This window comes from Aquarana catesbeiana, linkage group LG09 (genome assembly GCF_042186555.1).
Source record: "Aquarana catesbeiana isolate 2022-GZ linkage group LG09, ASM4218655v1, whole genome shotgun sequence".
In the NCBI taxonomy this organism is placed as follows: Eukaryota; Metazoa; Chordata; class Amphibia; order Anura; family Ranidae; genus Aquarana; species Aquarana catesbeiana.
The window spans coordinates 52837353-52859511 of record NC_133332.1 but is presented as its reverse complement, the minus strand read 5'-3'; the positions used below and the strand labels follow the sequence as shown (position 1 = coordinate 52859511).

Sequence of the window (22159 nt, the reverse complement as noted above, 5' to 3'; positions counted from 1 at the left end):
ACTGATGCGAATTCTATGCGGATTACATCCAATCGGAAAGCTATTCATATCTATGTGGTGCAATTGTGATCCGGATCTGATTCTGATCAGGGTCCTGTGTGAGTTTAGTGTGTATTCGGTGCAAATTTTATCTCCAGCTACGCCAAAGCCCCTCAGAAATCGCATTGATTTGCTTTAGAATCGCACCTGTCACAACAGTAATTCGCAGAATTCGTACCGCATCAGTGTGATCCGAGACTTACACACTGAAAAAAAATGCCGCAGATCAATTGATTAGATGCCTGCATTGTGGTGCACTGGCAGCCCATTCAAAATAAGTGAGCTGGCCTAAGACAACTCACGTTAAGGCACAACGCACCATTAATGTGCGCTCCATAACTAGCTAATCTGAATGGCCCCTAAGGCCTCATTCACACTGCTACACCTGCGTTTAGCTCTTTTAACTGTGAGGCTGAAATGGCTGTATGCTTCCAAGATCACTTTTTCCTGCATTAAGGTGTTTTTATGCACATTTAGGCCTCGTTCACACAGATGTACCCTGTGAGGATGTTCTAAGCATCCCCATGCAGGCAGTCCCATTTATGTCAATTAGGACACATCGGTTGCACGGACACAGCTGCTGTTCTGAGTTTGACATTTGTGTGTGTGCACGGCCCTGAACACAATGGGGGTTTATTTTCTAAAGGCAAATCCACTTTGCACTGCAAGTACACTTGAAAGTGCACTTGTAAGATCGCTGTAGAACTGAGGGCAAGCTCTGAAATGAGGGGAAGCTCTGCTGATTTTATCATCCGATCATGTGCAAGCTAAAATGCTGTTTTTTATTTATCTGCATTAAGGTGAAAAAACACAAAGGTTTACAACCCCTTTAATGGCATCCCAGTCTTATGCCCCGTACACACGGTCGGATTTTCCGACGGAAAATGTGTGATAGGACCTTGTTGTCGGAAATTCCGACCGTGTGTAGGCTCCATCACACATTTTCCATCGGATTTTCCGACACACAAAGTTTGAGAGATTGCTATAAAATTTTCCGACAACAAAATCCGTTGTTGGAAATTCCGATCGTGTGTACACAAATCCGACGGACAAAGTGCCACGCATGCTCAGAATAAATAAAGAGATGAAAGCTATTGGCCACTGCCCCGTTTATAGTCCCGACGTACGTGTTTTACGTCACCGCGTTTAGAACGGTCGGATTTTCTGACAACTTTGTGTGACCGTGTGTATGCAAGACAAGTTTGAGCCAACATCCGTCGGAAAAAATCCTAGGATTTTGTTGTCGGAATGTCCGAACAAAGTCCGACCGTGTGTACGGGGCATAAGTCTTAGAAAATGTCTTGGTATGCTGACGCCTTAAGAGTTCCCTTCACTGGAACTAAGGGGCCAAGCCCAACCCCCGAAAAACAACCCCACACCAAAATCCCCCCTCCACCAAAGGATTTGGACCAGTGCACAAAGCAAGGTCCATAAAGACATGGATGAGCGAGTTTGGGGTGGAGGAACTTTACTGGCCTGCACAGTCCTGACCTCAACCCAATAGAACACTTTTGGGATGAATAAGAACCCTTTTTACACTGGAGCACTTTTCAGGCGTTGAAACGCTAAAAAAAGCGCCTTTAAAGGGCCTGAAAAGCGCCTCTTAAGCCACCCCAGTGTGAAAACCGGTGCTTTCACACTGGGGCGGTGCACTTGAAGAACGGGGAAAAGAGAACGGAAAGCAGCATCTTTGGTGCGGTGCACTGCTCCCAAAACACCCTGCCCATTGAAATTAATGGGCAGCGCTGCCGAAGCGCTTCGGCATTGCTGCAACACGGGTGCTTTTAACCCTTTCTCCGGCCGCTAGTGGGGGTTAAAAGTGTCCGCTAACGGCCGAAAGTGCCGATATAACAGCGATAAAGCGTCACTAAAACTAGCGGTGCTTTACCACTGGCGCCGGCACCTCCCACATATGAAAGTACCCTTAGAGCAGAGACTACGAGCCAGGACTTCTTGTCCAACATCAGTGCCTGACCTCACAAATGCACTTCTGGAAGAATGGTCAAAAATTCCCATAGACACACTCCTAAACCTTGTGGACAGCCTTCCTAGAAGAGCTGAAGCTGTTATAGCTGCAATGGGTGGGCCAACTCTATATTGATCCATACAGACTAAGACTGGGTTGCCATGAAAGTTCACGTGCGTATGTATGCGCTGACTGGTCCTTCCAGAAAACCTGAGAGAGACAGAGAACACTGAAAAAAGGGGAGTTTCAGGAAGTGCTGAGGGGGACAGAAGAGAGGAAAGTACTGAGGTAAAAGAGAGAGAGAGAGAGAGTGCTGACAGGAGACTGCTTAAAAGAGAGGGAGATACCAAGGCTCAAAAAGTCCTTTGCTGGGACACAGTGACACTTAACAGTGAGGAGAGGAGGAGTGTGTGAGGGGAAGGAACTGAGGTGCCAGAGTGAGGAGAGAGACACACGCTGACACCAGGGACTGTGTGCGCCAACAGAGGAGGGGGGATATCCTGAAGCTCGGGAAAAAGAGTCTGTGAGGAGAATAAGGCGAGCGGTCTGAGGAGAGAGAGAGAGTGTGGTGAGGTGACAGGTGTGGGGAAAACCACTGAGACTGAGAACGCTGAGAGAAAGAGACTCTGGCAGCATCAGAGGGGGAGAAAGCCAAGCTTTTTCAGAAACTGCCAGGAGAGTGTTGCCTGGAGACGGAGGAGTGAGGACGCCTGAGGCGAGCCAGGAGTAGAGACAGCCACGTGGTCCACTACTATTTAGTCCAGGGACCCTACTCGGCAGCTCAGCACCACTCAGCTCAGCAGAGACGACCCACGCCTTTCAGGGATCGAGATACCCATCTGGGTATCGGATCGCCGCTGCCTGTTCACCTTGCGAGTTTCGCTACCAGTCATCTCGATCGGCCATCAGCAAGAGATCCAGTGTCTTACAACATCGCTAGGAGCATCAGGAGCCTGAACCAGCATCTGGGACTATTGTTGTGTCATCGAATAGAGGACTGGTGAGCGGGTGTGAACCCAACATCCTTCTTGACACCATTCTGCCACTGCATGCAGACACCAATTTCCCTTTTTAGTGTCACAGGATGCTTGTTTGGAGCTGCCATCTCTAGTAGTTTGCCCTTTTAAATCTTTACCTAATGAAACATTCTAGAGGATTACTGCTCCATGCAAGGTTGTTTAACCACTTCCCGCCCGCCCTATAGCGGATTGACGTCCGGGAAGTGGTTGTGTTATCCTGACTGGACGTCATATGACGTCCAGCAGGATAACATGCCGCAGCGCGCCCCCGGGGGCGCGCATCGTGGCGATCGGTGGAGCGGTGTGTCAGTCTGACACACCGCTACACTGATCTTGGTAAAAAGCCTCCGGCGGAGGCTCTTTACCACGTGGTCAGCCGTGTCCAATCACGGCTGATCACGCTGTCAATAGGAAGAGCCGTTGATCGGCTCTTCCTCACTCGCGTCTGACAGACGCGAGTAGAGGAGAGCCGATCGGCGGCTCTCCTGGCAGGGGGGGTCTGCACTGATTGTTTATCAGCGCAGCCCCCCCGCAGATCACCAAACTGGACCACCAGGGATCGCCACTAGGACCACCAGGGAGAGGGGCAACATGTGGATGGCCAGGTATGTACCCCATGGCCATCCACATGTGCCCAGTGTGCCAAATCTGTGCCAATCTGTGCCCACAAATGGGCACTGATTGGCACAATTATGTTGCAGTGATGCCCAGCAATGCCACCCTTAGGGGCTTCACTGCAAACAAGCAATGCCATCAGTGCCACCCATCAGTGTCCATTCATGCCACCTGTCAGTGCCCATCCGTGCCCATCAGTGCCCATCCGTGCCCATCTGTGCCAACTATCAGTGCCACCCATAAGTAACCATCAATGCCACCTATGAGTGCCCATCAATGCCACCTATGAGTGCCCATCAGTGCCGCCTATAAGTGCCCATCCGTGCCACCTATGAGTGCCCATCAGTGCCGCATACCAGTGCCACCTATCAGTGCCCATCAGTGCCACCTATCAGTGCCCATCAGTGCCGCCTATCAGTGCCCATCATCAGTGCCCGTCAGTGCCACCTCATCAGTGCCACCTCATCGGTGCCCATCAGTGCCGCCGTATCAGTGCCCGTCATTGAAGAAGAAAACGTACTTATTTACAAAAAGTTTTAACAGAAAAAAAGAAAAACTTGTTTTTTTTCAAAATTTTCGGTCTTTTTTTATTTGTTGCGCAAAAAATAAAAACCGCAGAGGTGATCAAATACCACCAAAAGAAAGCTCTATTTGTGGGAACAAAATGATAAAAAATTTGTTTGGGTACAGTGTAGCATGACCGCGCAATTGTCATTCAAAGTGCAACAGCGCTGAAAGCTGAAAATTGGTCTGGGCGGGAAGGTGTCTAAGTGCCTGGTATTGAAGTGGTTAAACCTTCTCTTAAAACAAGGGCCCCACCGTTTGCTAGCAGAAGACACTAGTATTCTTCACCTCAGGACCTGCAACATTACAGAACTGTGCTTACTGTACTTGTGTAACCCTTTTCTTTTCATTGTGTGTTTGCCTCTCAAAGGTGTTTGCAGCCCAGAAGGAGCTGAGAAGTTGACAAGTCTTCTCTCTTCCCTCTCAGCGCCTGTGTTAAGGGCATATAGATTACTGCCCTTTCTATACATGCAGTTGCTAAATATTGTCTTTTCTAATGTATTAGTTATTTGTAGCCAGGTTTAACAGTGTTGTAAGTTTCCATATGCTTTAAGCTGTGCTAATATATTCAACATGTTTATCACTACCAGGTGTGTGTCTATTTTTGGTGATAATCCACAGCCAGGATAATGGTATTTACGTGTCCTTAAATGTGTTTGCAGTCATTTTATTTAACCAGGTGTGTCAGAGGGGCTGAGGTCTTTCTTGGAGTTAAGGCGGAGATCATGGAATCCAAATTCACCAAGCTGCTCCTTCGGGGTTGGCGCTACACATGTAAAGGCTGGCGTCCCTATACTTTCGGCAATATAGTCAGACTTCTCAAGTCTCCCGCGAAGTGCAGGAGACTCCCCCATTTTGGCTGCGGCTCCCGCACACCTGCGAGTGCTGGGTGATCACCCAGGCGCAGGGCCGATCCTGGACGGCAGTGGGGTATCATCCCCACCCTGCACACATGGAATGCTCCCCAGCTTCACAGACAGGGATGATCGATGTGGCAGAGGACAGCTGTGAGCACTGATCTCCCTGTATTCTCTGTCTCAAATGGGAGATGTCAGGGGTCTGTTTAGACCCCTGATTTCTCACCAAAGAGCCCCCCAACAGATACAAAAAAAAATGCAATAAATAATAAATAATTCAACTGTAAAAAAATTTAAAAAAATAAAATTGTAAAAAAATATATAAAATGAAAAATTACTGACCCCACTCCACCCTGCCTTACCAACACTGCTCCAACCCCCTCCAACCATAAAGCATTGTGAAAAAAAAATTAAAACAAATTAAATTGCAATAAAATAAGACACTACTGATACCATCCACTGCTGTACTGACACCGTCTGCTACCCCCCACCCCCAAAAATAAAATAGTAAAAAATAATAAAAAATAATAAAATAGTAAAAAAAATAAAAATAAAATAAATTCTGACACTGTACACTGCCCACTGACACCATCCACTGGCCCCTAAAAAGCATTTTGAAAAAATGAAAAAAAAAATACAAAAAAATAAAATTGTAAAAAAAAAATAATAAAAATAAAGAACTACTGACACTTTTCACTGCCCTACTGACACCATCCTGCACATACTACCCACCGCTGTACACTCCACACTCCTCACCTGCACATTATACCCACTTACATACACTCCACACTCCTCTCCTACACATACTACTCACTGCCGTACACTCCGCACCGTACAATCTCTATTTAACATTACTGCATTCTGCACTATGTAAGTTATCTAAGACTATTAAACCACACCCCCTTTAAGCCACGCACAATATGTAGCGCAATTGCAGCCATGCCCACATTTTGCCACGGAGGGGTTGCCACCTACCTCCCTTAAATGAACTTGCCACCTCCCTGAAATTAGTTATTGCAGTTTGGGATGTCTGTATAGTGTAATTTTGACAATGCCTGTGTAAATGAGGCCTAAGGACTTGGTTGCGCGGTTGTACTACAGCATACACCCCTGCCAGGGCCATGTTTACCAGCACGGGGAGACGCAAGTGTTCTGTGCTTCCCCATGCGGAAACTCACATTCGGGATGCAGTGGCTGCACGAACATAGACGCTGTTCCCAATCAGACATCCATGCGAGCGCACAGCACTGAACGCATACTGTCTGCATTCGGGACTGTGCACCCTCACAGCAGGCAAATTGGGGACAGTGGCTGTGTCCGTGCAGCCGCTGCATCCCAAACGACATGAGTGGGACTTCCTGCATGGGGATGCGAGGAACACTTGTACATCCCCATGCGAGTAAACATGGCCCTCGCACAGGCATAAGCTTTAGTAGTGTTGACGAGGCCTAAAGCGGGATTCCCACCAAGGCATTTGTTGCACTTTGTGTTGAATGTCAATCCCATGATAAAAAATAAATCATAAAGCAGAATTGTGGGTCCAGCCCGGGCCGGTGTTCTGCCGAGAAAGTTCCCCTCGGCGGATAATGACCCCCCTGTAGTGCGCAGGCGCAGCGCTTGTGCAGTAGGAACAACAAGGGAGCTGCCGAAAAGAGCCAAAGCTGAACACCTGAGTCAGCTGTACATGGCGCCTGCTTGCGAAGACTATAGTAAAAAAAACACTTTGTAACAGGCCCCTCGCGGGCTCGTACGCTCGTCACGCTTCGGGCACGGCCTCTCTGCTCTCGGCATTTTAATATTCTAACTCTATGTCCACTTGGATGGTGGGGCTTTAACGTGGACTTAGGTCAGAATGTAGTGCGCAGGCGCCGTATAGAGCTGACGATCAGCTGTTGTTCTTCGGCAATTTTCGGCGGCTCCGTAGTCGTTCATACTGCGCAAGCGCAGTACAGGGGGGTCCTTATCCGCCGGGGGAAGTTTCTCGGCAAGACACCGGCCCTGGTCAAGTTTTTTTTGCTCTGACCCAACTGGGACCTCATAATCTCTTGATGTTTTGAGGAACACCTAAAAAAATATTGGACTGTATTTAAATATCGCTGCCGACTGTGTCATTTTCGTTACATTGCTGCGTTTTATACATTGTAAGCAATGCCTATGGTGTATAGAACATGGGCGCGCCAGGCAGCTGCCCTCAGTAAAGATGGCGGCTCCGGCCTTTCCGGTGCTGTTCAGTGCTGGGGCGGATGTGGGCGGACATTGTCGCCTCTATTCTCTGTAGCGCTGTTGGTTTCGTTCGGAGGTAGACATGAGATCGGGGAGCGGCGGGGTGAGCGGCGCCTGACCCCGGGAAGGTAAGACGGAAGAGAGGCCCGGTCTGTGGGTGGGGGGCGTGAGAATAAAGCGGAGGGGTAGGCCGCTGGAGGACATAGGGGCTGAGGCCTGAGCCAGAGAGCGCTGCTGAGAGCTGTACACAGAGGCCTAGGGCAATGCACTGCAGGGACACGCTGGGCTGCTGGAGGAGCCACCCAGGGGCCTGGCAGTACAGAGCCACCCAGGGGCCTGGCGGTACACAACCACACAGGGGCCTGGCAGTACAGAGCCACCCAGGGGCCTGGCAGTACAGAGCCACCCAGGGGCCTGGCAGTACAGAGCCACCCAGGGGCCTGGCAGTACAGAGCCACCCAGGGGCCTGGCAGTATAGAACCACCAGGGGCCTGGCAGTACAGAGCCACCCAGGGGCCTGGCAGTACAGAACCACACAGGGTCCTGGCAGTACACAACCACACAGGGTCCTGGCAGTACAGAGCCACACAGGGGCCTGGCGGTACACAACCACCCAGGGTCCTGGCGGTACAGAGCCACCCAGGGTCCTGGCGGTACAGAGCCACCCAGGGTCCTGGCGGTACAGAGCCACCCAGGGTCCTGGCGGTACAGAGCCACCCAGGGTCCTGGCGGTACAGAGCCACCCAGGGTCCTGGCGGTACAGAGCCACCCAGAGTCCTGGCGGTACAGAGCCACCCAGGGTCCTGGCGGTACAGAGCCACCCAGGGTCCTGGCGGTACAGAGCCACCCAGAGTCCTGGCGGTACAGAGCCACCCAGGGTCCTGGCGGTACAGAGCCACCCAGGGTCCTGGCGGTACAGAGCCACCCAGGGTCCTGGCGGTACAGAGCCACCCAGGGTCCTGGCGGTACAGAGCCACCCAGGGGCCTGGCAGTACAGAGCCACCCAGGGGCCTGGCAGTACACAACCACCCAGGGGCCTGGCAGTACACAACCACCCAGGGTCCTGGCAGTACACAACCACCCAGGGTCCTGGCAGTACACAACCACACAGGGTCCTGGCAGTACACAGCCACCCAGGGTCCTGGCGGTACACAACCACACAGGGTCCTGGCGGTACAGAGCCACCCAGGGTCCTGGCGGTACACAACCACACGGGCCTGGCGGTACACAACCACCCAGGGTCCTGGCGGTACAGAGCCACCCAGGGTCCTGGCGGTACAGAGCCACCCAGGGTCCTGGCGGTACAGAGCCACCCAGGGTCCTGGCGGTACAGAGCCACCCAGGGTCCTGGCGGTACAGAGCCACACGGGCCTGGCGGTACAGAGCCACCCAGGGGCCTGGCGGTACAGAACCACACAGGGTCCTGGCAGTACACAACCACACAGGGTCCTGGCAGTACACAACCACACAGGGTCCTGGCAGTACAGAGCCACACAGGGGCCTGGCGGTACACAACCACCCAGGGTCCTGGCGGTACAGAGCCACCCAGGGTCCTGGCGGTACACAACCACACGGGCCTGGCGGTACACAACCACCCAGGGTCCTGGCGGTACAGAGCCACCCAGGGTCCTGGCGGTACAGAGCCACCCAGGGTCCTGGCGGTACACAACCACACGGGCCTGGCGGTAGAGAGCCACCCAGGGTCCTGGCGGTAGAGAGCCACCCAGGGTCCTGGCGGTAGAGAGCCACCCAGGGTCCTGGCGGTAGAGAGCCACCCAGGGTCCTGGCGGTAGAGAGCCACCCAGGGTCCTGGCGGTAGAGAGCCACCCAGGGTCCTGGCGGTAGGTACAGGGCACACAGAACACAGCACCCTCCTGACTGTCTTATGATCCTAATCCCCTGGCACTGTTTCCTCTAGGGGGGATCTCATTTATAGTTTTGATGCTAATAGATACTGCCAAAAGTGTTCACATTGCTGTACATTAGGCTAAATTGGCATACATCCATTCATAGGACATTTCAAAATGCATACAGGTGTGTGTAATGATTTTATGGGCTTGTTCAAGCTGCTTGCATGCTAGAACACTGTTTTAGGGCACATTAGGGCACATTCACATATATGCAGAAATGGGCTGTATTCTGCACTAGAAAAACGTCAGTCTCTGTAAGGGCACATTGGAAACAAATGTTTTCAACAGGCCCTGTTCACATTGGAACAAAGGCGGCATTTGTGGAGAATTTCTGTGCAGAACAACGCAACGTGCCTGCACTATTCTGTGCTGCTCCGCAGCTCTCTGTCATATCTTGCCTTTCTTTGCACTGCAGCTGATCTGGAGTGTGTAGAAATATAAGAAATGTCCCATTGTTAACCATTTCAGCGCCGGAAGAATTTACCCCCTTCCTGACCAGGCCATTTTTTGCGATCCGGCACTGCGTCGCTTTAACTGACAATTGCGCGGTCGTGCGACGCTGTACCCAAACAAAATTGACGTCCTTTTTTTCACCCACAAATAGAGCTTACTTTTGGTGGTATTTGATCACCTCTGCAGTTTTTATTTTTTTGCGCTATAAACAAAAAATAAAGCGCCAATTTTGAAAAAAAACACAATATTTTGTACTTTTTGCTATAATATCCCATTTTTTTTCTTTTTTCTTCTAAAAACTATTTTTTTTCCTCCGTTTAGGCCGATATGTATTGTTCTCCATATTTTTGGTAAAAAAAAAAAAATGTCACTAAGCGTATATTGATTTGATTTGCGCAAAAGTTATAGCGCCTACAAAATAGGGAATAGATTGTTTGGCACACAGGGGCTGCCAGTACATTTTTATTTATTTATTTGTGTGTATGTGTGTGTGTATATGTATGTGTATATGTGTGTGTGTGTGTGTGTATATATATATATATATATATATATATGTATATGTATATGTTTTTTTTTTTTAACTAGTAATGGCGGTGATCAGCATTTTTTATCATGACTGCGACAATGCGGCGGACAGATTGGACAGTTTTGACACTTTTTTTGGGACGAGTGACATTTATACAGCGATCAGATAAAAAAATAGCCATTCGTTACTGTATAAATGTCATTGGCAGGGAAGGGGTTAACTGTGTTCCCTAGGTGTATTCTAACTGTGGGGGGGGGGGGACTGACTAGGGGAGGAGACCGATTGGTGTTCATACTTAGTATGAACACACAAGCTGTCTCCTCTCCCCTGAGAGAACCAGGATTTGTGTGTTTACACACACAGATCCTGGTTCTCGCTCTGGCACGAGCGATCGCGGGTGCCCGGCGGTCATCACGCCCGCCGGGCATGTGCATCGGCTCTGGGGACATGCGCACTAGCTAAAGCGTCTTAAAGAGCCATCGTACAGCTACAACGGCCTGTGCAGGGGAGCCAACCTGCCGCCGTATAACTGCGGCGGCTGGTCCGAAAGCGGTTAAAGGAGTTCTATAGTCACAGGCTCACAGCATACACTTTCATTTTACGTAACCTCAGCATTGTAATAGCAATGCAAATAATAGTTATTTTTGACAATCCAATACAAGCTTACGTAAAAATCTCCATTCATGTTGTGGGTTCTGCCTGTCTGCTGGCTTTTCACAACTTCTCTCATCCCCTGCATGCTTTGCAGCCTCTCTTTCTGCTGTTTACTTTCCATTTCTAATGACTACATATCCCATGGTACCTTGCTGCCTGCAAGCTGTGATTCCTGTACTGACTACTCACATGAGCATAGTGATCACAGAATTTAAGGTGGTTTCACACTGCTGCACTGTGGTTTTCATGCGGTCAAAGTGGAGCTCCAGGCTCCTTTCAGAAAATATTAAGTCAGCAGCTACAAATACTGTAGCTGCTGACTTTTAATATTAGGACAATTGCCTTTCCTCGAATCCAGCAGCCGGGTTATCAATCTGCTCTCGGGTTCTGGCGCTGTCATCTCGAGTAAGGGAAACCGGCAGTGAAGCCTTGCGGGTTCACACATAGCCGGTTTCCTACCGTGCATGCGCAAAGCACGCTGCACTTTGTCAATGGCCCGGTGGCAGGGGAAGGAGGAGGCAGGCCGAACTTCCGAATGAGTTCGCCGTGGTAAAGTCAGCAAGAAGTGTGATCTGGTACCCCCCCCCCCCAAATGTGGAGGGGGAGGAGGCAAATAAGAAGAGCATCCCCTTTTGGATGGAGCTCCGCTTTAACCTGCGGTTTCCCATAGACTTTCTATTAGGTTGATGCAGCATGCAGGACTTTTGGTGCACTTTCAGAAAACGCACAACCTAATAGTCTGCGGGAAACCACATAAAAACCGTGGGTACACCCATGCTGCTGCCAAGCCACAGCAGTGTAAAATCAAACTAAAGGAGGTAAATGTGTGGAGATCTTTATCATGTAAGTTTACAAACTACAAGATTATTTGGATTAATAGGCGTAGGCTAGAAATAATTGGAATGAAATGTGGAGGTTAATGATTCTACGTTTTCACTATAGATATTCTTCAACTAAAATAGCTAAATGGTGTTTTGCGTTGTAGAATTGCAGGCGTCGAAGCCCATGCGGCTAGTGCGAGCCAGCCCTGTCGGCGGTCAGTTTTGCCAGGCTGCAATCAGCTTGTTCAATGCTCTGAAATTTTTTTTTTTTTTCTTTTAAATTGGATCTTCACTTCATCTGAGCCGCCACAAATCAAAAACGCCATTTAATTCATTTTTGATATTCCAAGCAAACAGACCACCCCCACACCTCCCCCCATCCATCCGTGTCTCCATTTTTTTTTTTGGTGAGAAATCACTTTGAAAAACACCCCCTTAGCATTTCTGGCCATCTTGAGTAAGGACATATGTTTCATGTAGCATTTCCTGATAATGGGTCATGCCTCTGTGTTGTTTGTACCGATAATTAGAGATGAGCTCAGGTGTCCGTACTCATTGCTTTCTGAACTTTCACTTTGCGTTCTTTTTAAGTCCAATTAGGTGCCGGCCAGGTACCCCCCCCCCCAGCGCATGTAAACAAAGGAGCAGGTTCCTAATGACATCAATGCCCTTATATGGACACATTACCATGTTTAGTCAATGTCATTGGCTAAACATAGGCAAGGGTTCATATAATGGCAATGACATCATCAGCATCCCACCCCTTCTTTTTTAATGTCCGCTACAGGGCATGGAATGACAAAAGACTGCAAATTCTAAAAGATTGTAAACAACTTTTGAAAAGATACTAAAAGCTTACATGAGGTTGATTAATTTCGATCTACTTTAAAAGTAAATGTATAGCCCAAACCTTTTTTTTTTAGTTTGGAATAAAGTTGGGAAAGGTTAAAAAAAACAAAAAACCATGTTGGGTTATTTTTTGCCATCTGTGTCCAGTTGCATAGGTTTCTCTTCTTTTCCTATCCTGGAAAATCTCCCCGAAAGTGAGGGAAACTCCGCTTTTATACAATTCTCTCAAAACCAGATACCCCACTGAAAGACTTACTCTCGGGACCTTCTGCCCCGAGGAGAACTCTTAAGATTTTGTGTTTTGATGACAAGCGGTCACCAGGACATATAGAAGGGTGAATCTTCCCTGTAGGGACACAGCAATAAAAATGTCAGGGGATCTAACCCTTCCCTATACTTTCTATACTTTGCCTAATCCGCCGATCCACCGAACGCAAGACCGTTCCCTGACGCTCCTGAACCCCCCCTCCCCACATGCTAGCGGTCTTGTGGACAGCAGGAACAGTCCACCACTGGACATGGGGGAACGCTGTTTTCCGCAGGATCGAATAAGTATAGCCTTTCGGTGCGCCCCTGGAGTTAACCCATGCAGTGGGAGCTCCCAGAGTTCTTTAAATTTCAACAACCCCCTTCACAAACCTTGAATCTGCAGCTGCCTATGATCCCTTCATTCATGCATTATTTCATTGAAGCCTCATCCTTCTGCTGTGAGTGGAAAGAGCAGGCTATGAAATGTAAACAATAGTAGTGTTCACATTTGTGATCACTTTGATTGACCATCTCAGTGATCACATGGCAAAGATCCACTCTGGCTCTGTGCATTTTGCCTGTGATTGTAATGTGTTACTAAAGGTAATTTGTTTAAAATTAAAATAATAAACATGTTATACTCAGCTGCTCTGTCCAAGGGTATTGCACAGAGTGGCCCCCGAACCTCCTCTTCCAGGGTCCCCCGCCGGCGATCTTGGCTCCTCCTCTTCTCAGTGTGCTCCTGAGCTGTGTAGCTATGGCGCCGTACTCCATAGAGACACACAGCGCGGCTTGGACACGCACTTAGCTTCCTCCTCACAGCATTTGATTTTTGATTGACAGTCTCTGTGTGAAGAGAAGAGATGCAGCCGTGCACAGCACTGGATCGATTGAGGACTCGGGTAAGTATTTAGGGATGTGGCGGAGGACAGCAAGCTGTAAAATGTTTTTTATCTTCATGCAGGGAATGCATTAAAGTGATTGTAAACAAGGACATTTTTTTTATATTAAAAAAAAACAAAAAAACAAACATGTTATACTTACCTGCTCTGTGCAATGATTTTGCGCAGTGCAGCCCCTATCCTTCTTTTCTTGGGTCCCTCACTGGCACTTTGGGACCCTCCCCCTTTGCCGAGTGCCCCCATAGCAAGCATGGCTCAGCCCCGCCCCCCGGTCCTGCCTTACTGGCTGTGATTGACAGCAGCAGGCTCCTGCTGCTACATCTCATCCAATCAGGAGGGAGAGACTTATGCTGGCCATACACTATACAGAAAATCGGCCGAACCCATTTTCGAAAAACGAACGTTCGACCGTGACCGCAAACGATCGTGCCATCATGTAATGACCGATAAATTGTTCAGTGGACATGAATAAATAATTTTTTGTTCGTTTTTTTTACATATACCTAGTGCAGTCAGTTCGGACGGGAAACACATTAACCTTGCAATTTATCGTACGTTCGGCAGAAATTTTCCAAACTTCCCGTTCGTTTTTTTCCCACAAAAACGTCACAAACGATTATCGATTTGTGCCCATTAACTTGCCGAAAAACGAACGAAGTGTCTATACGAACGATTTTTCGCCCGATTTTTCGTATAGTGTATGGCCAGCATTAGGAGAGTGTTGGGTCTCGTGCACATTGCTGGATAGGGGGGGGGGTTTAGCTACACACTGAAGTTTTTTTTTTTTTTTTTTTTTTTTTTTTTTTTTTTTTTTTTTTACCTTCAGCCTTTACAACAGCTTTAAAATGATTGTAAAGTCTCTCTTTTCTTTTCTTCTTTTTGGTTTTTTAGTTAAAAATAACAAACATGTTATACTTGCCTGCTTCATGCAGTGGATTTGCACAGAGCAGCCTGGATCCTCCTCTTGTGTCCCTCTTCGGCTCTCCTCGCCCCTCCCTCCTGTTGTGCCTCCACAGCAAGCAACTTGCTATCGGGGCACCCGAGCCGAGCTGCAGCTCCCTGTGTAATTAAGACACGGAGCCGCAGCCCAGGCCCCTTCTCTCCTCATTGGCTGACTGCCTTTGACAGCAGTGGGAGCCAATGGTGCCACACTGCTGTCTGTCAATGAGGAGGGGAGTTTGTAAAGGCAGAAGGTTTTCTATCACTTCAGCCCCGGACCATTTGGCTGGCCAAAGACCAGAGCACTTTTTGTGATTCGGCACTGCGTCGCTTTAACTGACAATTGCGCGTTCGTGCGATGTGGTTCCCAAACAAATTTGACGTCCTTTTTTTCCCACAAATAGAGCTTTCTTTTGGTGGTATTTGATCACCTCTGTGGTTTTTATTTTTTGCGCTATAAACAAAAAAAAGCGTCAATTTTGAAAAAAAGCAATATTTTTTACTTTTTGCTATAATGAATTTCCCCAAAAAATATATAAAAAAACTATTTTTTTCCTCAGTTTAGGCCGATACGTATTCCTCTACATATTTTTGGTAAAAAAAATCGCAATAAGCGTTTGGTTTGCGCAAAAGTTATAGCGTCTACAAAATAGGGGATAATTTTATGGCATTTTTATTAATTTTTTTTTTTTTTTACTAGTAATGGTGGTGATCAGCAATTTTTATCGTGACTGCGACATTATGGCGGACAGATCGGACACTTGGTGCTATTTTGGGACCATTTACATTTATACAGCGATCAGTGCAATTAAAAATGCATTGATCACTGTGTAAATTTGACTGGTGGTGAAGGGGTTAACCAGGAGGGGGCGCTGCAGGGGTTAAGTGTGTCCTAGGGAGTGATTCTAACTGTGGGGGGGAGGGGCTGTGTGTGACACAACACTGATCACCGCTCCCGATTACAGGGAGCTGTGATCAGTGTCACTAGGCAGAACGGGGAATTGCTTGTTTACATCAGCATTTCCCCATTCTTCCTCTCCGTGAGACGATCGCGGGTATCCCGACGCGGACATTGAGTCCGCAGGACCCGTGATCACACTCGCAGAGCTCGCGGCAGGGTCGCGCGCGCCGCCAGCAGCGACCACACGGCAGCAAATTTAAAGGGACATACCTGTACGCCCATTTGCCATTCTGTCGACGTATATGTACATGCGGCGGTCGGCAAGTGGTTAAAGCATAGTTCCACCCATTTAGAAGTCAGTAGCTACAAAAAGTGTAGCTGCTGACTTTCAATAAACAGGCACTCGCCTGTCCTGCTGTCCAGCGATGCGGGCGCATGAAGCCTCGCTCCTCTCCGCCGGCATTGTAACTGTGGGTGCCCAGCTGTGGCTTCACAGCCGGGCGCGCACTGCACATGCGTGAACTGTGCTGCGCGTTGTGAATGGCCGGGCAATCTTCAGGGACCTGTGACGTGTCCCAGAAGATTGCAAGGGGGAGAGGTAAACTTCCTTCTGGCGCCGCGGCGCCAGAGGAGGAAGTGGAAGCTGGGTGCCTGTCAAAACTGGTTACCTGTATTTTTTTTTTTTTTTTCCAGTTCTGTTGCATAGATTGGCTTATTTGCTCATCTGGCCACATCAGCTCACATGCCATCTGATAATAGTGGGGAATGCGTCCTTCTCTCCTTTATGTAATGTTCAGGGTCCCGGGGCCAGTCCTGCTCTCGGTATACAATGTCCCGGGGGGAGGGTTTCCTCCATCCACCTCATTTGTGCGGATGGAGGAATCTTTTTTATTTATTTTTTATTCAGTCCACAGACTGGTAAAAAAAAAAAACCTACCCTGTAAGGCCAGCTTAAAACCGCGATGACATTATGAGGGAGGGGAGGAGCATCTGTGGGCAAACCGGAAGCCGGTGCTTCTGACACTAGGAGTGTTGATTCTTTGCTGCAAGAATATAGAACTCGCTTCATGTTAGGATAAAGATAATTCGACAGAATAGTGATTTACTGCACGTAGCTATCTTTTCAGATTGCCTGTGTGCATTTTTGTTTTTATTTCTTGGCAATTTTTATTCAAAGCGAACACAGGTAACGCTGGTGGGGAGAGGTGGCATATGCAACCTGCAGCATTTTTTTGCTTAGTGGTCGGTAATTCTTTCTGCCTTATGGTGACCTTTGTAACAGTCAATAGCTGCTCTGCAAATGAAGGATTGATGGTCAGCACAGACTTGTCTACAGCATCAACCCTTGTAATTTCTCTCATGACAGTCTTACTTTAAGCTTGTTGAAAAGCACCAAAAGCATTGAGCCCGCAAACATACTGGGCAAAATGGCTTGGTACACACAAGCAACTGGGCTTGACTGCAGCGCATCAAAGCCAATGTGGCATGCAGCTTTAAAGCTGTGCCTGTTAACATTACAGGCAGTCCCCAAGTTACAAACATCCGACTTGCATACAATTCAGACATATGAACGGAGGCAGCGTGACGTCACGTTGGTTCCAGAAACCGCCAGGCAGCCATCTTTCTGTTCACCGCATGCTGCACCTACTGTCCACCGGACCTGTCGGCAATCCCACATCACTGCATGGCCAATTAACCCTCCCGTATGCTATCCAAAATGTAAAAATAGCTTTTTGGCTAGGAGTTGCACTTAAATTTACTTGTTGCAACTTGCATACAAATTCAACTTTAAACAGGAGATGCAGTCTGTAAAAAAGGGGGGGGGGGAAATTAAGTCAGCAGCTACAAATACTGTAGCTGTTGACTTAATATTCAGACACTTACCTGTCCAGGGATCCCATGATGTCGGTTTTGGGTGCAGGCGCCGGCATCTGTAGAAAGGGAAACAGAAGTACAGCCTACTGCGTTACCTACTGCGCATGCGTGAGTCGTGCTGCACTTTCTGAATGGTCCCGCCGTCTCCTGGGACCTCTGTGTGTCCTAGAAGGCAGCAGGGGGGAGAGGAGGGGCCAGAATTATAGATCGCTGTGCGGTAATCTTACCCGGAAGTGGGAACGGGTACCTGTCAAAACCAGGAACCCGACACCCCCCCCCCCCCCCCCGAAAAAAGTGCCAAATGTGGCAGATGGTGCAAACAAGCGGAGCTTCCCCATTTTGGGTGGAGCTCTGCTTTAAAAACAAACCTACAGAACCTGTCTTGTTCGTAACCCAGGGACTGCCTGTACTTCCCTGACAGAAATGCCTGCCAGGGAGTAAATCTGAGATTAAACATCACACCGGAAGTAAATTGTCCATATATTCATTTATGCCAAGATAAGATAAAAGACTTTAACACAGAGCCAGCATATTTCAGTGGTCACAGAACACCTCCTTCATCGGGGCTTGAAGTGGAGTATTCTATGCTGGACTGAATACAAAGCTATGGATTTTATAGCAGGCAGATAATAAAGTAAAGAGTAATTGGGGTGGATTTACTAAAGGCAAATAGACTGTGCACTTTGCAGGTGTAGTTGCTTCAGAGCTTAGTAAATGGGGGGAAGCTTCACTTTGCAAAAAATACACAATCACATGCAAGGCAAAAAAAACATTTTGGATGATGGTAGTCAGCAGAATTTCCCCTAAATTTACTAAGCTCTGGAACACCTCCACTTACAAAATGCACATTTTTTTTTTTTTTTTTTTGCTTTTGGAAATCAACCCTTGTGGGTTGCATTCAAGCAAGCCCTAATGAAGGGAGTGTTCTGTGACCCCCCCCCCCCCCCTGAAACACCTTGACTCTTCTAAAGTCTTTTTTTTTTTTTTTTGGGATGAAACTTATATTTGGATGGTTTACTCCTGGTGTGGCGCTCAGTTGCAAACAAAGCTTAAAAACCGTGGAGAAGCTGAAGGCCCAGAATACAGATACCTCGTCCTTTTAAATCCTTTTAATAATACGATATTCTTAGGGTCTCAGCACTGCCCTTCCATTTCTCTTAAAAGGCTGTCATACACTCCAATCAGAAATCTACTGAAATTTGTGCTGTTGGTACCCCTGTCATCTCCACCAGGCTCAACAAAAGTCAATTGCTCAATCAACTTTTGTTGAAGGAGCCAGGTGAAAAATTGTTGGTCCAAAAGGCCCCTGAATCCAACAGCTGGTGGGGGAGATTTGTCCATGCATGCTGTTTAGCTGGCTGAAATAAATAAATTTGAGTGTTCTCCTGGGTTCACACTTGTGCGTGAGACACCTCATGTGATTCGCACAGGAATGGCTCATATCGCACCTGCACCAAAATCGGTGTGAAAAGCCACGCAATCCAATTCTGGCAATTGCACTGCATTTCGCAAGGTGTTTTGGGGTGCTGTTAATTTAACATTGACACCCGCAGTAGATCGCATGAACGCCGTGTGATTTCAGTGTGGTGTGGGAAACGCACAGAATTTGCTTTTTCCCACATCGCATCCTTGTAAACCTAGGCTGAGGCCCCTTTCACATGAGAGATTTGATCGGTTCTGGACCTGGGCTGGACCTGATCAGACCCTCTATTCTCCTTTATGGAGCGGCAGATGTAAACAGACGTGTCTTATTTACACCCGGCTACCTCCTGGGTCCGATCTGGCAAAAAAAAAAAACTGGAAGAGGATCCGTTCCACTCCGGGTGATCAGATCAAGAGGGCAGCAGGGCTTTTTTTCAGGGGGAACTTGGTTGGAACTCCGTTCCACCACCTCTGGCTCAGACCCTTTGGTGCCTGCTCACCACAATCACTTGTAAACACAGAAGTCTGGTTTCTGTGTTTACAAGTGACAGCTCTGCACTCTGTGTGTAACCCCCTTGAACTCTGCACTCTATAATGCAATCCTGATATTTAATGCCCCATTAAGACCCTTCTACTGTTTGTGGAATCTGACCACGCCCACTATTTGATGTGATTTGGTGTGTGTGTGTGTGTAGGGGGAGGGGTTTTGGGGGGTCGTGGTTGAGTTCCAGCACCTATTGTTTGAGAAAAAAAGCCCTGGTAGGGTGTAAACAGAAAGCTGGTCTGTTTGCATCTGGCTGCCCATAGAGCAGAGTGGGCTGTGTCTGTGCCCACTCTGCATAAGCGGAGCAGACACGGGCCTATCATCCTGTCACTCTGCTCAGCAGGGGATCAGCGGACAGATCCCCTGCTGAGCAAAACTGGATCCGGCCCATGTGAAAGGGGCCTAGAGGTTAAGTTCATAGGAAAAAAATGTCTTTTTTTCTTTTCACATGAGCCTGCAATGCATTACACCCATGATCAATGAATGACAGATGTATTGCCAGGCTAGTGCCAGTTCCAAGGTATGGCCTTTCAGTTGGAGGAAATGTCAATGGACTACGATTTTGGCACATACTGCACGTGTATTGAGAACTACAAGTTCATCCGCCACAGTGGCAAACGGGATTTGTAGTACATTCACAGTTCTCTGGGCGGATGTTTTGGGGCGAGGAAGGGCTTTGCTTTTGGAAACATTACACCCTAAATATGGGTGTAAAATGTTGCACAAGGTGGAGTAAGGCTCCTTCCACACGGGACGAACTCCGTTGGAGACTGCCTGCTCATCGGAGAACCTATCCGCTGATCTCCACCGCAAGCGGTTGGCTGGTCCCCTCCTCTTATGGAGAGCGGATAGACATATCCCTGTCTCCTCTAGAGGTGGTCGAATGTAAATGGTTTGCCTGTCTGTTTACACCCGACTGCCATCCAATCTGATCTGCCAGGATGGGTTTAAACGGACATGTGCGGTGACTGCCGCTGCTCCATAGAGGAGAATGGAGGGTGCGATTGGTTCACGAGTGTGAAATTGGCCTTGGCCTTTATGAAAGGTCCACCAGGGGAGTATTGGAAGGACTACCAGAACATGACCTGAAAGAAACACCAGTGCTGGATACACTTCAGCATCAGCGTGTATGAGGCCTGGAACAGTTGCCATTTGTAGAGACAGGTGACTGTTTTTCTGTAGAGATTTTATTTGTGAAGACACGACCAGGTGGAAGAACAGAATTCTTAGGGGTTTCCCTTTATAAGATAGATACCGTTTGTGATGAGGCAGCTGTGGCCAATGAAAATATCACATGATCTTCTTCATGGCAGCTGTTGGTTTACATGTGATAACTTTCTTGCAGACAGCTGTTCTTTTGTATGGATTCTGCTCTGTGGAACAGCTGTCTGTTTACCTGTAAAACCTCGTACAGGCAGGAGCCGGATGCAGAAGTTCATCTACTGCCTGTGTAAAGTCACCAGTCCAGGTGTTTGGATGACTGGGGAATTCAGAGTCCTCTTCCGCAAATGGTGCGCTCCTCATTCATTTTGATGCAAAGCAATCTGTTCCTCGCCAATTCTAACATTCTGCTCAGTACACTTTTTTTTTTTTTTTTTGCCCTGGAAGTGAAGTTTCATACCTGTGCTCATAGAATCTCCATTTCAAATAAACCTGGTGATGCTCTTAGGACCCAGTCATATTCAGTGTTTTAATTTTCATTTGCATGTTATAGAATCAAAGCTGATAACTTTCTTATTGCTATGGGGAACAGTCCTCAAATATTAGTTTTTTAAAAATTTTTTAGCTGGTTAGTTGGACTTTAAAATTTGTGTACTTGAAAAGCCTCACTTTTATGGGCAATTGCCAGCATACACCAGATTTCAGCAGCAAGGATGGCAGGCGTATGCGTATACAGTGCCTGCATAGAGTCCGGACCTGAAACCAATAGAACACATTTGGGATGAATTAGAACAGAGACTGCGAGCCAGGCATTCTCATCCAACATCAGTGCCTGACCTCACAAATGCGCTTCTGGAAGAATGGTCAAACATTCCCATAGACACACTCCTAAACCTTGTGGACAGACTTCCCAGAAGAGTTGAAGCTGTTATAGCTGCAAAGGATGGGCCAACTCAATATTGAACCCTACAGACTAAGACGCCATTAAAGTTCATGTGCGTGTAAAGGCAGGCGTCCCAATACTTTTGACAATATAGTGTATGTATGGATAAGAACCAAACTGCAATTTGAGTGCCCACACTTGACCTCTCCATTCCAATGTACAGTAAAAAGCTAAATAGACTTATTCCAATTGCTTTGTTGTGCATGACTAGTGAATGTCAAATCTCTTGGTCCTTCACCGTCCTGTCCAGGCAAGCCCAGAGTATTTGGACCCACAAAGATATGTTAGAAAATAAAGGCCGAAGCTTGATTGGTTGCTGGAAGCAAAATTTTCATTTGCTCCAGTTCTCAGAAATCACTTATGTGTACAGAGCAGCTTAGTTGGTGATTAATATGATGCTTGTATATTTTGTGACTATACTGGGTATAGAAAATAAAATAGAAATTTTTTAGGAATTTCTTTTTTTTTTTTTTTTTTTAGCTCCTTAAACCGGAGTTCCACCCAAAAATGGAACTTCGGCCTTTCGGACCCCCCCCCCCCCCCTTTGGTGTCACATTTGGCACCTTTCAGGGGGGAGCAGATACCTGTATAATCCAGGTATTTGCTCCCACTACCGGGCATAGATTGCCACAGTATCCGCGGCTATCTATGGAATGTCTGGCCCCTCCTCTGTCACCCCTGCTGTCTTCTGGGAGACACACAAGTCCCAAAAGACAGCAGGGACCAG

General features: G+C 47.8%; 1 protein-coding gene across 1 annotated transcript in view; it reads left to right on the top strand.

Moving 5' to 3' along the window:
• Positions 1-7279: 7279 nt before the first annotated feature.
• Positions 7280-22159, top strand: part of AKT2 (AKT serine/threonine kinase 2) — a 78057-nt gene continuing 63177 nt past the window's right edge. The window contains exon 1 of the mRNA XM_073598499.1: positions 7280-7411. The gene's annotated coding sequence lies outside the window, so the exon portion shown is untranslated. The remainder of the gene's footprint in view (positions 7412-22159) is intronic.